This window comes from Ranitomeya imitator, chromosome 3 (assembly GCF_032444005.1).
Source record: "Ranitomeya imitator isolate aRanImi1 chromosome 3, aRanImi1.pri, whole genome shotgun sequence".
In the NCBI taxonomy this organism is placed as follows: domain Eukaryota; kingdom Metazoa; phylum Chordata; class Amphibia; order Anura; family Dendrobatidae; genus Ranitomeya; species Ranitomeya imitator.
In genome coordinates this window covers 323480161-323494843 of record NC_091284.1, presented here as the reverse complement: position 1 = coordinate 323494843, position 14683 = coordinate 323480161, and the positions used below count along the sequence as shown (strand labels likewise).

Below are 14683 nucleotides of genomic sequence, written 5' to 3'. Positions count from 1 at the left end.
TTATTCATAATCATTTAAGCCATAAATAGTGTTTGCTCCAAGAACTGTACTGTACTTTTACTGAAGCACACCTATAATGTGATATATTTTTTCTAAATGTTCTTCTTTTTAAGGGGTTACTGGACAACCCCTTTTTAGTAGCACCAACTATAGTATCAAATATAAAAATGCATAATTATCCAAAGAACCACCTTGCTGCTGTAGCGGTCACATGACATAAGAAATGTCACGTGACTGCTAGAAGACACAGCGCTGATATAGAAGAAGTGCTGGTCTAGGAAATACTGTATGTATATGTATTTTTTATTTTATTTTAGTATGGCGACTGTAGATGTTCGGAAGGCATTGGCCAGTAGTGAGCATCCCCTTAATTAGTCTTAAGGTACCGTCACACTAGACGATATCGCTAGCGATCCGTGACGTTGCAGCGTCCTCGCTAGCGATATCATCCAGTGTGACAGGCAGCAGCGATCAGGCCCCTGCTGTGCTGTCGCTGGTCGGGGAAGAAAGTCTAGAACTTTATTTCGTCGCTGGACTCCCCGCAGACATCGCTGAATCGGCGTGTGTGACACCGATTCAGCGATGTCTTCGCTGGTAACCAGGGTAAACATCGGGTTACTAAGCGCAAGGCCGCGCTTAGTAACCCGATGTTTACCCTGGTTACCATCGTTAAAGTGAAAAAAAACAAACGCTACATACTTACCTACCGCTGTCTGTCCTCGGCGCTCTGCTTCTCTGGTCTGGCTGTGAGCGCCGGGCAGCCGGAAAGCAGAGCGGTGACGTCACCGCGGTGCTTTCCGGCCGCTGTGCTCACAGCCAGACCAGAGAAGCAGAGCGCCGAGGACAGACAGCGGTAGGTAAGTATGTAGTGTTTTTTTTTTTTTTACTTTAACGATGGTAACCAGGGTAAACATCGGGTTACTAAGCGCGGCCCTGCGCTTAGTTACCCGATGTTTACCCTGGTTACCGTGGACCTCGGGATCGTTGGTCGCTGGAGAGCTGTCTGTGTGACAGCTCTCCAGCGACCAAACAGCGACGCTGCAGCGATCCGGATCGTTGTCGGTATCGCTGCAGCGTCGCTTAGTGTGACGGTACCTTTATAGTCAGAATTCCTTCCCAAAGAAATACAAACATTTGTCCTTGATGCCAACCTCATAGCTAAATATTAAAATTCGACAGGACCATGGCAACGAAAAAGATAAGTTCACACAGGGTGACAATTTTTAGAACCACAGATCCTTTCAAAAATCGGATCAGTATGTTACTTGTAGATTTTGTTGCAGACCATGTGGATTAGGGTTCACTCACAATTGTGTATAAAATTAGCAATGTGAGGGGGAAAAAAATTACATTGCACTCACTACAATGATATTCAATGAGTCTGTGCTAATCTGCAAGTTTTCCCTCACCTGGAATTGGGGAGAGGAAAACAAATGCAGCATGCTGCATATGGCCACCTAAAATGGCAGAGACTCACAAATACAAGCTAATGGGTGTGAGAAAAAAAAACTGCACAGCACATGGACCATGCGTGTGCCATCAGATTTTTATGCACCCATCTCATAGGAAACCCAACATTTAATCAGCCGAGCACAGTAAATTCAAAGCGTGAAATGTCAGATTACATACATAGAATAGATACAAACATGTCAGTCACATATACTATTAGTACAATGCCTGTGTAGCTTACTGTACATGTATTTAGCTAATAAATAAAAGAAAAAAAAATGGCTTGTGATCCCCTTTATTTTTAATACACCGCTAAGAGAAAGCAGACAGCTGGGGGCTGGTGTTATTAATCTGGGAAGAGGCCAATATACATGAAGCTTCCCATGCTATTAATTAATATCAGTTAACATCTATCTGTATAGCCTCTACTGGTTATTAAAAAATGGGGAGCCAAAAAAATGAAGTGAGGTCCCTCCTATTTTTAAATAACCTGCAAAGGCTAAACACACAGCTGTGGTCTGATCTTAATAGGCTGGGAAGGGGTCATGTATATTGGCCCCTTCCAGACTAATAACTTCAGCCCTCAGCTGCTCAAGAAATGGCGCATCGATTAGGTGCACCAATTCTGGCACTTAACCTCGGCTCTTCCCATTTGCCCTGGTGTGTTGGCAAGCGGGGTAATGGTTTTGGTGTTGATGTCAGCTGTCTAATGTCCAATGACATCAAGCCCAGTGGTTAGTAATGGAGAGGCATCTATAAGACACCCCCAATACTAACCCCTTAGTCAAAAGAAATAAACACACACAGAGAAAAGTTCTTTAATTGTAAAAACAAAACAAAAAAAAAACCTACTCCCCAACCTTCTTTTACCCATTTATTACCATTAAAAAAATGAAATAATCCAAAGGGGTCTGCTGTAAATCCATCCCACGACGATCTCCAACGCTGCTTCATCTGGATGGTGTGTTGAGCGGTGACATAAGTAATGTGATTGCAGAGCATGGCAGCCGCAACACGCTGACAGTAGTGTGTCAATTTAATCCTAATACAGTGTGTCCGTAAAGTCATGGTGCACTTTTTACCAGTCTCAGGATCTATTTATAGCTTACATTTTGGCATCCTTTCTCTGGCCCAGTCATATCAGACCTGTTCAATTAAAATCACCTGTGGGCTTCATATAGTCTGATCAGAATGTTAAACTGATAACCTCATATTCAGTTATATAAATTTTTGCCTGGCGGCTTTAGATCAACTTATGATTTTTGGAGGTGCGGTTCATGCCTTTTCTCTTTCCTTTTTGTGCAAAGCATGTTCTAGTCTTTCTTGGACCAACACTCCTCCCATTTGGCACAGGTGATTTTAATTGGCAGGAGACTTCAAAGTAAGGGGTCTAGCCCATTTTGGCTCTCACTGATGAGCTGGAGGAAGGTGAGTTTCAGTGATCCTTTCATTTTGGTGCAGGTGCTGTGTGGCGGCCATTGTTGCTGTGGCTTTGTCCTGGTGGGGCGGCACGGTCTGGAGTCATGGGGGCTCAGTCTTGCAGCATGGGTGCTGTGGGGCAACAGGCCGTCCGCCCTGCTAGTGCATTGCCGCGGTGGCGGTGGTCGCCGCACGGCTCCGCTCCGTTAGGGCGGTAGGACCCACTATGAGGTTTGCCGTGACGTGGCAGTCGGCTTCATACAGACTGATCAGAATGTCAAACTGAAAACCTCATATTCAGTTATATAAATTTTTGCCTAGCGGCTTGAGGCTTGGTTCCCATTGCGTTAATGGGAAAGCGCTAACGGACAGCGTTGCACGGCGAAATTAACGCCGTGCAACGCGTCCATTAGCGCGCCCATTCACGGCAATAGGAACGCGCAGCACTAGCGCGTGCCATGTTTGGCACGCGCTAGCGACGCGCCTGTGTTTCCTGGCGCGCCGCGGACGCTGCTCGCAGCGTCCGAGGCGCGCCCACGGTCCGTTCCCTGCTCTCGCAGATCGGGGATCTGCGAGAGCGGGGACGTTACCGCGACCCCGGGACGCGGCCACATTAAAAACATTGCGTTAGCGCAACCCGCTAGCGCTAAACGGGTTGCACTAACGCAATGTGACCCTAGCCTTAGATCAGCTTATGATTTTTGGAGGTGCGGTTCATGCCTTTTTGTTTTCTTTCCTTTTTGTGTTAAACTATTTATATATAAGTTTACATAGATCAGCAGAATTTTTGCTTTCTTGGCCTTCTTTCAGACAATATGAATGATAACACCAAAACTTTTTCTCCACTCTTGGTTAGTCATTGGTGTAACGGAGTACCACCCCCGCCCTGATTTCATAGACCATACTTCATTAACATGTCCTACCCTGCTTCTGGTGGGGGACATTGTGTTCCTTTGTTGCTCTCTGCAGGGGGCTTCTCAGACTGGCTGGGACAGTGGGACTGGACATCTGGAGCCTCTTTTGTACTTTCAGCTCCAGGTAACAAATGTTTGAGGGTGGGTGTGAGCCCCTCCACCCATCCATGGGGCTGATCCCTAGGGGTGGAACTATAAGCCCATGGATATACTATCATTCTTTTGGGACCTGTGTGGTGTGAGGAGCTAGGATCTGCTTCGGTGGCTAAATCCTGGTGCCTGTCTATGAACTAGTGTTTTGTTTTCCCTGGAGTCGGATTATCGGGTGTCGCCCTGGATTTGTTATTTTGTTGTGGCCTTATTGTAAGTTGAAGAACCTGATCACTGTTTGCCGGAATATTCTCTCAGTTGCAATAAAGGTCTCTTGGATTATTCATCGGTCTGCTGTCCCTGTTTGCTCTGTCACACACACCGTCACAGTTGGGTGAAGCCATTTATTGTCAAACTACTGTGTTTTCTCTTTTTAAATCATAATGACAATCCAAAACATCCAAATGACCCTGATCAAAAGTTCACATACCCCATTTCTTAATATCGTGTATTGCCACCTCTAACATCAATGACAGCTTGAAGTCTTTTGTGGTAGTTGTGGATGAGGTTCTTTATTTCCTCAGATGGTAAAGCTGCCCACTCTTCTTGGCAAAAAGCCTCCAGTTCCTGTAAATTCCTGGGCTGTCTAGCATGAGCTGCGCGCTGGAGATTTTCCCAGAGTGGCTCAACGATATTGATGCCAGGAGACTGAGATGGCCACTCCAGAACCTTCACTTTGTTCTGCTGGAGCCAATGACAGGTCGACTTGGCCATGTGTTTCGTATTGTTGTCATGATGGAACGTTCAAGTACGTCCCATGCGCAGCTTCCATGTTGATGAATAAAAATTTGCCTCCAGTATTTGCTGCTAACGTGCTGCATTCATCTTTCCTTAACTTTGACCAAGTTTCCTCTGCCTTTGTAGCTCACATATCCCCAAAACATCAGCGATTCACCTCCATGCTTTACAGCAGGAATAGTGTTCCTTTCATCATAGGTCTTGTTGACCTCTCTCCAAATGTAACTTTTATGGTTGTGGCCAAAAAGTTCCATTTTGGTCACATTACTCCAAATTACCTTGTTCCAGAAGTTTTGAGGCTTGTCTGTGTGCTGTTTTGCGTATTGTAGGCAAGATACTTTGTGGCATTTGTGCAGTAATAGCTTTCTTCTGGCGACTCGACCATGCAGCCCTTTTTTCTTCAAGTGCCTCCTTATTGTGCAGCTTGAAACAGCCACATCGCTAGTTTTCAGAGAGTCCGGTATTTCAGCTGATGTTATTTGTGGGTATTTCTTTGTATTCTGAACAATTTCCCTGGCAGTTGTGGACAAAATTTTTGTTGGTCTACCTGACCGTGGTTTTTGTTTTTACAGAGCCCCTGATTTTCTATTTGTTAATTACAGTTTGAACGCTGCTGACTGGCATCATCAATTCCTTGGATATCTTTTTGTATCCCTTTCCTGTTTTATACAAATCAATTACCTTTTCCCGTAGATCCATTGACAATTCTTTTGCTTTGCCCATGACTCACAATCCAGAAATGTCAGTGGCTGGATGAAAGATGCAAGAGTCTGTCTGGATCCCAGAAACTCACTCAGCTTTTATGCACCCATACTGATTACAAACAAACAGGTCACAGGTGAGGATGTTACCTTTAGTAGCCATTCAAACCCATTTGTGTCAACTTCTGTGCATGTCATCAGGCCAAAATTACCAGAGTATGTGAACTTTTGATCAGGGTCATTTGGATGTCTTGGGTTGTCATTATGATTTAAAAAGAGAAAACAGTAATTTGACAATAAATGGCTTCACCCAACCACTAACCACGAGTGGAGAAAAAGTTTTGGTGTTATCATTCATATTCTCTGAAAAAAGGGCCAAGAAAGCAAAAATTCTGCCAGGGTGATAGGGGTCGAGTTCCTGCCTCTGTACAGGGGGAATCTCGGGCCATCTCCGCTGCGGTCTCCCATTCTTGTTCTGCTGCAGTAAAGCCTGCTCAGCGGAGATGTCGGTCCCAGCGTCTTGCTCAGTCTCACTATGTGCAAAGGGTTGCTGCTGCTTTTCCAGCTTCTGCCATTGAAGCCAGTGCTGGGCAGCGGTGAGCAGATGCTTTTGGGACTAAGTCCTGCTTTTCCCCTTCTGAGCATGCCCAGGGCAAGATCTCTCGTTGGAGATCGAGGGTCACATGCTCAGATACTGCCGCAATTCCCATTGGTCCTTCAGGAAGGTCCTGAAGGTGCTCAACTTGTGTGGCAGCTTCCCATTGGTCCTTCTGGGAAGGTCCTGTACATGGTGCAGCTATAAAAGGTTCGCATGACCGCACAGCCATGCGCTAGTGTCAATTTATGTATGAGCTCAGCACCAGTGTGGTCGTATTTGTATGCCGTCTGAAATAAGCCCCTAGAATGCTGGCACCTCCGGCGAGGAGTTTCATGTATGTGGATTCAGGGCTGGCGTATAGCCATTAGAATTCCGGCTCCACTGGAGAGGAGCTGCAAGTTTGCATTTGACTGCATGACCACTAACTGCTCTACTAAGTAGCTGTGTTCCTCTGTGAACTAAACAGGGCACAGCGTTCACTTTGCTAACAGACTCTGTGAAGTAACAGAGTTTGTTTATAGTACTATATTGTACCGCCATATCTAGCAGCAGGTTCTTTTCTGCACAGTGGATACCGGATTGCGAACGCACCTATTACTACTAATAAATATATATATTCGGTGCATTCTGCCAACCCTAACACAGGGTATGTAAACTTTTGAGCACAACTGTACAGTTCAATAGGGGTCTTAACCCTTTTAAATTTCATACCTGCAGTTTAGATGGTCTTGCATATGCAACCGATTTTCTGTACAATTAAAGCAAGTGTTCCGTCCCCTCAATCAACATGCCAAGCACCCCCATTAGCTTGATTGACAGAGCTTGCTTACCTAGAGCAATACCTGCCTGAATTGAATCACCTGGCCATGCAAGACTGCACTAACTCTGCATGCGCCTAATGGGAGTGTACACTCAGTGTCATCACGGGCGCCCTTTCATCCCTCTCTCCCGTTTGTGGAGCCTCTCTTAATGTGAATGTTTACAATAGCATGTAGGTGCAGCAGCCAGGGGAGGAGGATGACCGAATGTATGCACCAATGGATCCGGAAGGGTCCATGCAGAAGTGCAAGGCTGAAGATTCAATAAAAGCAATATTTGCTGTGAGCAAGCGAGTGCTGTCGATCAATCTAAGGGAGTTGCACAGCATGTTGATTGAGGGCCCCAACAGTGACCGAGCCCTTGGCCATGTCATATTGGCACTAAGGAGCCCTCATTTGTACTTACAACAGAACTGTTTTTCTTTACAACAAAATAAAGGAAATAAGAATGAATATGTAATTTAAGTACAGTTTTTTGGAGGATTGGGGTGACATACTACCATTTATTAAATTTGCCACTACTGACTGTAAATGCAGTAATTGATAAAGGGGAAATCCTCTCAAAAGATCTGATCAAGGAAGCATGAACACACATTGGATTCTGTAAGCTCAATGGTTTCTCCGTATATTGTCAAAACATCAAACTCTTTTGGCTTTATTCAGAGTTTTATGTTACTGGAAAACTGTGACACGACATTCAAATGAAATGCCATTCAACACAATGCTAAATAGAATGTTTCCAAAGATAATTCCAGTGAAAAAAGTCTAGTGTAAAGTAGAGCTATAGTGGTCACGGTGCTAGATGGAAGGTGCTACATATTTCTATAACATATATCTTTGAATTTAATTTTTGAGATGTTCTTACACCAAAATTAATGGCAGGCCGCAGAATCTAACACAATGGGATTTCTGAGTGAAGAATTGCATACAAATTTCCATAATTTTCCAACACTTACAACCAGGTGCCAAACTATCTCCAGAAGCAATGTCAACACAAGAATTGTTTGAGAAGAGCTTCATCAATTGGGTTTCCACGGCTGAAATATTGCACATACGCTTAACATTACAATCCATGCCAAGTGTCGACTTTAGCGGCATAAATAACACAACTACTGGACCCCTGAGCAAAGAAAATACAGTCTCCGGAGAGACAAATCCCACTCCTCAGACTAGTAATCTAACAAATGGGTATGCAATATGCCAAGATACTTCGTGCCCAAGTACATAGTAGCAGCAGTAATGTTTGATGGAGGGGCAAAAATATCAGGGTTTTTCTGATCATTTATTCTAGATTCCTTTGTTCTGTTGAAAAAAAGCTTAAAGTTACAGGATTAATTGACTTTCTTGAGAATTATAGTTCTTCCAGCTTTGTGACAAAATATTACTTTTTGTGTCACAGCATGGTAACATGGCATGGATAAAAATGGCCCATTACATACTTCTGCCATCAGCACTGTCGTTATAAACAAGCCTTTATTTTGATTCTCTGCCCACCAGGAGTACTCAGTGCCGCTTTTGTTGAGACAAATGTGACAGCACTTAGCTTCATACATTAAGCACCAGGTAACAACAACCGCCGGCTACTCCCATGAATTAAGAACCGATACCAAAACCCAAATTCCAGACAAAAAAACTTTGCAACACTGTCTCGTTTCTGGAACAGTGTTGCCACTTGTATCCAAAAAACTGAAGAAAGGGTTTTTGGTGAATACATTTTATTGTAATACTAACAGTTATTCACCAGAGACCTGTGTGGTCAAGCAACTTTTATCACGGAGTAAAGCCCAGTGATGTGGGCCCTGAAGTTTTACGTACACAGCACGACTACAGAACCAGCTGTTTGGGCAACCATAGGTAGATAAATACATGTTGTTCATACAAGCATAGTCTGGAGGATCGAACTTTGGGATAAAAACTGTATTTGATTATAAATTAAGTTGGACAGTTTCAGTGGAGAAGCAAAAAAAAAAGTGAATTTACAATTTTTGGACCATATGTTCTATCAGGAAAAAAAAACTATTTCCTACCTTACATAGTATTTGATTTTCATGATTTAAAAACGATCTATGGAAATAACTTCGCAAGGTTATCACATGGTACAAGTTACCATACCACATCCTGCCAAAAGGTTTAATGTTCAATCAACTGTCACCAAACTGGTTATGAATGTACCACCCCTATAAATGATAGAACAGATATTTATGGGCACTATATATATATATATATATATATATATATATATATATATATATATATATATATATATATTTATATTACACACTGTATATATATAACTTTTATCAAAATCTGTATGTCAAAGGCAACGGTCAGAACACGGTCCAAATGCTAACCTCTATATTCACAGCTAACGTGGTCCATTTGCAGCATCAATAATAAAAAAAATAGTAATTGATACTACTGGTTATAAACCAAGCAAGCACCTTTTACTTTACTAGAGCGTATATAACATGAGAGGGGGAGGCAAAAGCTTTCCTTATACCCTAACTCAAGCGTACTGGTCCCAATGCAGGTTTAAATTGGTGAAATAACAAGAGCGCTTCTCATCTCCGGACAGAGCCCTACAGAGGGTCCCTCCCAACAACACCCCCCCCCCTCTTTCGGAAGCACACAAGGTTGCTCTGTTCTCAAGAGCTCACAATCTTACTAGACTGGCAACTGGATTCGATATTTAGTATAGTTCATAAATCAAAGTAGTAAGGAAAAAAAAAGTCTAGAATTTCATTACAGTTGAAACAAAAGCCAAAATAGATGCCAGTGCACGAAGGAACTGACTGAGCAAAAATACATAGAAATCCAGCAAGATTTATTATTATCTGTACATACAGGAGGACTCCATGTAGCCATTCTTCACTTCTCATTAATATAATGACTATAAAACAGCAATGCACCATTATACATTTTTAGCAATTCGGTTATATAAAAACAAGAAAACACAATTCAGCCGGAAGTGTCAGACCAACACAAATATTTGAGAACAACGGCCATATGCCCCAAAACTTAAAACCCTAAATGAACATTAAAACTAGAAAAGTAGACTGTAGGGACATGGGGAAAAAGATGGATACATGAAAACAAAGAGATCATAAACAAAAGGCACCATGAAGGCGAAGTACAAGGAATGACAGACAGAAACTTGGCACATGCGGTCACAACACGCACGCCGTAGTAACTAATATACAGTAGTGTCACTGGACCACAAGAAACTCTGGATTCCCTGCTAGCCCAGTCTCCCATATTCTGCAGCAGATGGGGGGGATCCTTGGCAGCATCCCCTCCCCAATCTTAACTCACAAATGCCGTCTGCCGGGTTAACCCTTCTTAAACCGACAAATGACATTTCTAATGTAAATTTCTTGGTAAAGAAATGAGAAGTAGTATGTCTCACCTGCTCCCTGTGTGTGTCTGCTGTGCCTGCAGTCAATCTTCAGTGTCAGGAGGAAGCATGAAAGAAAATAACACACGTTTAGTTCAAAGCTCCTTATTTGGGCCGTGATGTCAGGGGGGAAATTGCTAATCTGAGGTCCGCCCACAGCTCCCCCTCCATCTCCGCCACCTCTTCCTCTCATCATTTCTATGTCTCCAGCATCTTTTTTGTTTTTTTATATATTTTGTGTACAATTTCCTGCTCTATGAGGCTGATGCTCACTGGATAGAGAACACAGTCAAGGTTATGCTTGAAATAGACTAGAAAGGGTGCATGGGGTGTCACACTGGAGAGGAAGAGCACACAGGAGGGAGAAAGAAAGACAAAGGTTGTCAGGAGAGGAGATGTCACTCCTGGGTCATCCGCACCTCCACTGTTATCCCAGCTAAAAACTTACACTGCAATACTGTTTAATACCCCAAGGTCACCAGGTAAGCCGGAGAAAAGAATAGCATTGCATTGGATGACTCTTAGCTATGATGTCTCACGTAAAATGCTTTCACAGGAGAATGTCAGCGATGACATCACTAAAGGCAGGAAAAGGTTTTACATAAAAGGAAGACTATATATCACCAGCTCACGACAGGGTTATTTTACTCCATTCCTGACCAGCCACATTTTCAGGTTATAGCACACATGTGCTATTAAACATTTTTTGCATATTATAATAATTTTTGCCTCTTTTTAGCGGTACACATGGCTTAACTTTTTTGCAGATATTGAGGAAAAATGTCAATAAAAACAAGAAATACATGTGTATTTTTCACTTTTTTATGACCACAAAGGACCACTAAAAAACATTTTAAATTTTCCTTTCAATAGAAATTATTTTACCTGGACATATTTTTTCAGACCAGCGTGTTTGATTTTTTTTCTCTTGCTTTTCTCACATATTTTACATACTGTGCACCCATAAGGTATTAAAAGATCTTTGGGAGGAATTTTAACATATTAACGTATTATTTGTATTCCTGATTTCCCCTGTAAGGCCGGTTTCACACGTCAGTGGCTCCAGTACGTGAGGTGACAGTTTCCTCACGTACCGGAGCCACTGACACACGTAGACACATAAAAATCAATGCATCTGTTCAGATGTCATTGATTTTTTGCAGACCGTGTCTACGTGTGCCAAACACGAAGACATGTCAGTGTTCGTGGGAGCGCACGGATTACACGGACCCATTAAAGTCAATGGGTCCGTGTAAAACACGTACCGCACACGGACATTGTCCGTGTGCAGTCCGTGTGCCGTGCAGGAGACAGCGCTACATTAAGCGCTGTCCCCCCCACTGGTGCTGAAGCCGCGATTCATATGTTCCCTGCAGCAGCGTTTGCTGCAGGGAAGATATGAATAATAGTGTTTAAAATAAAGATCTATCTGCAGTAATGAATATGTGGCTCCACCTCCCATAGGGGCGGAGCCGCATATTCATGAGTGTAATCGGCGGCCCCACGTGACCGCATACAGGAGAAGCTGCGGCCAGGAGAGGAAGCAGCGACAGCCAACGAGGGAGCCAGGTGAGTATTTTCAGAACAGCGGGGGGGGGGGGGGGCGCACAGGGGAGGGGGGGCGCACAGGGGGTGGGAGGACGTATGGCTGCAGGGAACATATGAATGGGGCTTCGGCACGATGCCGGGGACAGCGCTAAACTTTAGCGCTGTCTCCGGCACGGTGCGTGTGGTACCCAGTGGGCACACGGGCGGCACACGTGTGCCGCACGTGTGCCGCACGTGTGCCACACTGATGTACCACAGAAACGCAGCGGCACACGGACACGGATAATTCCGGTACCGATTTTTCCGGTACCGGAATTATCTGGACGTGTGGGACTGCCCTAACTGAGATATTCACTCCAGTTTCAAGAGTAATTTAGCTTTCAGGCTGCAAAGGAGAGCCGACAGACACCTAGGAATCAACAACTCCTGCTCCCTCCCTACACAGCTATCACAAGACTTCTGGGTCCCGAGGATGAAGAACTGTCAGTGCTTCCTAACCACTAATCACACAACACTTGTTCAGAATTGAGTACACAGAGATCAAGAAAGAAAACGTGATAAATCATGCTTACATTCCTGAGGAGTCTAATTGTGTCGCTATTGTACCCTGATGCCATTGTAATTTCAGGGATCACTGTATTTAATTTGTGTTGTGTACAGAGCATAAAGGCAAAGCAGAGACCTGCACGAAAGTGGCCACCAGGCACCGAACATACAGGTATATTTTGCATACATGCTTAAAGGGAATCTGTCACAAGTCTTGTACCACCTAATCTGAGAACAGCATCATGTAGAGACGTTGTGTCAGTTAATGGGCTGCTTGCTGTTGTTTTGATAACATCATTTTTTTTTAAATCAGCAGATTATCAGTAGAGGACTGCTGCCATGTAGTCCTCCATAGTCCTGACCTCTGTGTAACCACATCGCCATTGATGGTGTAGTGTACACAGAAAGCTGCAGATCAGTGGTGTGGGCATGGCTATAAAGAGTGGACCAACATTCCACAGGCCACAATCAACAACCAGATCAACTCAATGCGAAACGTGTTGCACTGCGTGAGGCACATGGTGGTCACACCAGATACTGACTTGTTTTCTGACCCCCTCGGATCCACCTAATACTATAAAACTGCACATTTTAGAATGGCCTGTTATTGTGGCCTGCCTAAGGCACACCTGTGCAAAAATCAGGAGGTCTCAGCACCATCTTGCTATGCCACACCAGCGAGGTGGATGGACTGTCTCGGCAAAGGAGAAGTGCTAACTAACACAGATTTAGACAAATTTGTGAACAATAATTGAGAGAAAAAGGCCTTTTGTGTACATAGAAAAAGTATAACTAAATAGTATACTAAATTACTAAATAGTATAATTCAACATAAACGGGAGATGACCCATTTCCAAGACTCAGTCTGAGTAAGTAATGTGGTTATTACCGTATATACTCGAGTATAAGCCAACCCTAGCATAACATCTAATTTTGCCACGAAAAACTGGGAAAATTTATTAACTTGAGTATAAGTATCCCCATACTGGTAAGCACGGACTCCTCATCCCTATCCTTGCATGCATGGCCACCTCATCCCTATCCTTGTATATGTGGCACCCCTAGGGGTATTTGCCACAAAAATAGTTACTGACAGTAAGTACAAATACTAAAATAGCAAGACTGCACTACCACCTCCGGCCAGAAGGGGGAGCTCCAGAGACTCCCCTTGATCCATTCTGGTCTGAGAGAAGAAATGGCAGTTGGGCTAAGGAGCTGAAAGTGAGAGGTCATACAGTTGAATCTCTAACAGCCCTGTGACTGTTACCAGGCCTAAATCACCGGCCTGAGGAGAAGAGGGATAGAGAAAAAGGACATTGTGAGAACCGGGTAGCATTAATCACTACCCAGAACAGGCGCAAAGACGGATACCGGATCCGTGGCTGTATTCATTATATATAATACAGCAACCGGAAAAACGTGAGGTGATATCAGCTTCACTAGGGCCGGACGCAGCAACAGACACAGAGTTCAGCGGTACTCCCAGAGGGGGTAAACCGATAAAAGGACTCGGGTTGCCCGTCGAACCAGGACCCGGAGGGGACAGATTGGGCCGGCAGCCAGTTCACATACAGCAGCAGGGCCACACAGAAATTGCGCACAATAAGAGGCGAAGACCCCGGCAGGGTCAAAGTAACTCAGAGTTCCCATACAGACTCCGGTGACAGGACTGGTTGTAAATCCTTTTATGTTAAAGTAAACTGGTTAAACGTTTCAGTGCCTCAGTCTTTCATTTGGACAATAGCCATCTATCCAGGATCGGGATCGTCACCGCTGGGAGAACCTGCTGCTGATCAAGTAAGTGCCTGTCCCCTCATGATACCCCTTACACTGTGCATTACCTGAGGCCACAGCACCGGGTCAAGCCACCCGTGACATCCCCCTCAAGAGACAGACTCCATTGGTCCGGTGCTGGGTATCCCGGTCTCCTGGGCGTCACAATTACATGTTTCCTCAATCCTATCTTGGCATGCAATGTTCCTCATCCCTACCCAGGTATGTGTCATGAATCACAGGGGGGATATTTTTATCATCCCACCGCTGCCACCAATGTCACGAATCACAGGGGGGTATTTTTATCATCCCACCGCGGTCATCAATGTCATGAACCGGGGTTGTTTGGCTGCCCCCAGTTCTTTTCTGAAGGAGATTTATTTATATCCCACTTCCCAGTTCCGGTTTGGAACTCCCAGCTCTCTGGCACCCCCCCTTACCCTCAGGTCAGTCAGGGAAATGCAACTAGGATAATTAGTCGCCAGAAAGGCTACCTGCTATGTACTGGCTGTGGCGCATATGTGGCACCCCAGGAGTTCGGGTACCACAGTAGCGCTGTCTTCCTCAAGGGGAGGATAGTGCTATGTCTGGAGACAAGTGAGGTTTCCTTTGGTAGGTTTACACACACACAACAC

General features: G+C 44.3%; 1 protein-coding gene across 5 annotated transcripts in view; it reads right to left on the bottom strand.

Moving 5' to 3' along the window:
- Nucleotides 1–14683, bottom strand: part of HIVEP3 (HIVEP zinc finger 3) — a 388571-nt gene that overhangs the window by 178256 nt on the left and 195632 nt on the right. The window contains exon 1 of one of the 5 annotated variants that reach the window (XM_069756677.1): nt 10194–10404. The exons of the other annotated variants lie outside the window; for them this stretch is intronic. The gene's annotated coding sequence lies outside the window, so the exon portion shown is untranslated. Of the gene's footprint in view, nt 1–10193; nt 10405–14683 lie in introns of those variants that run through there. 5 annotated transcript variants of the gene reach the window in all.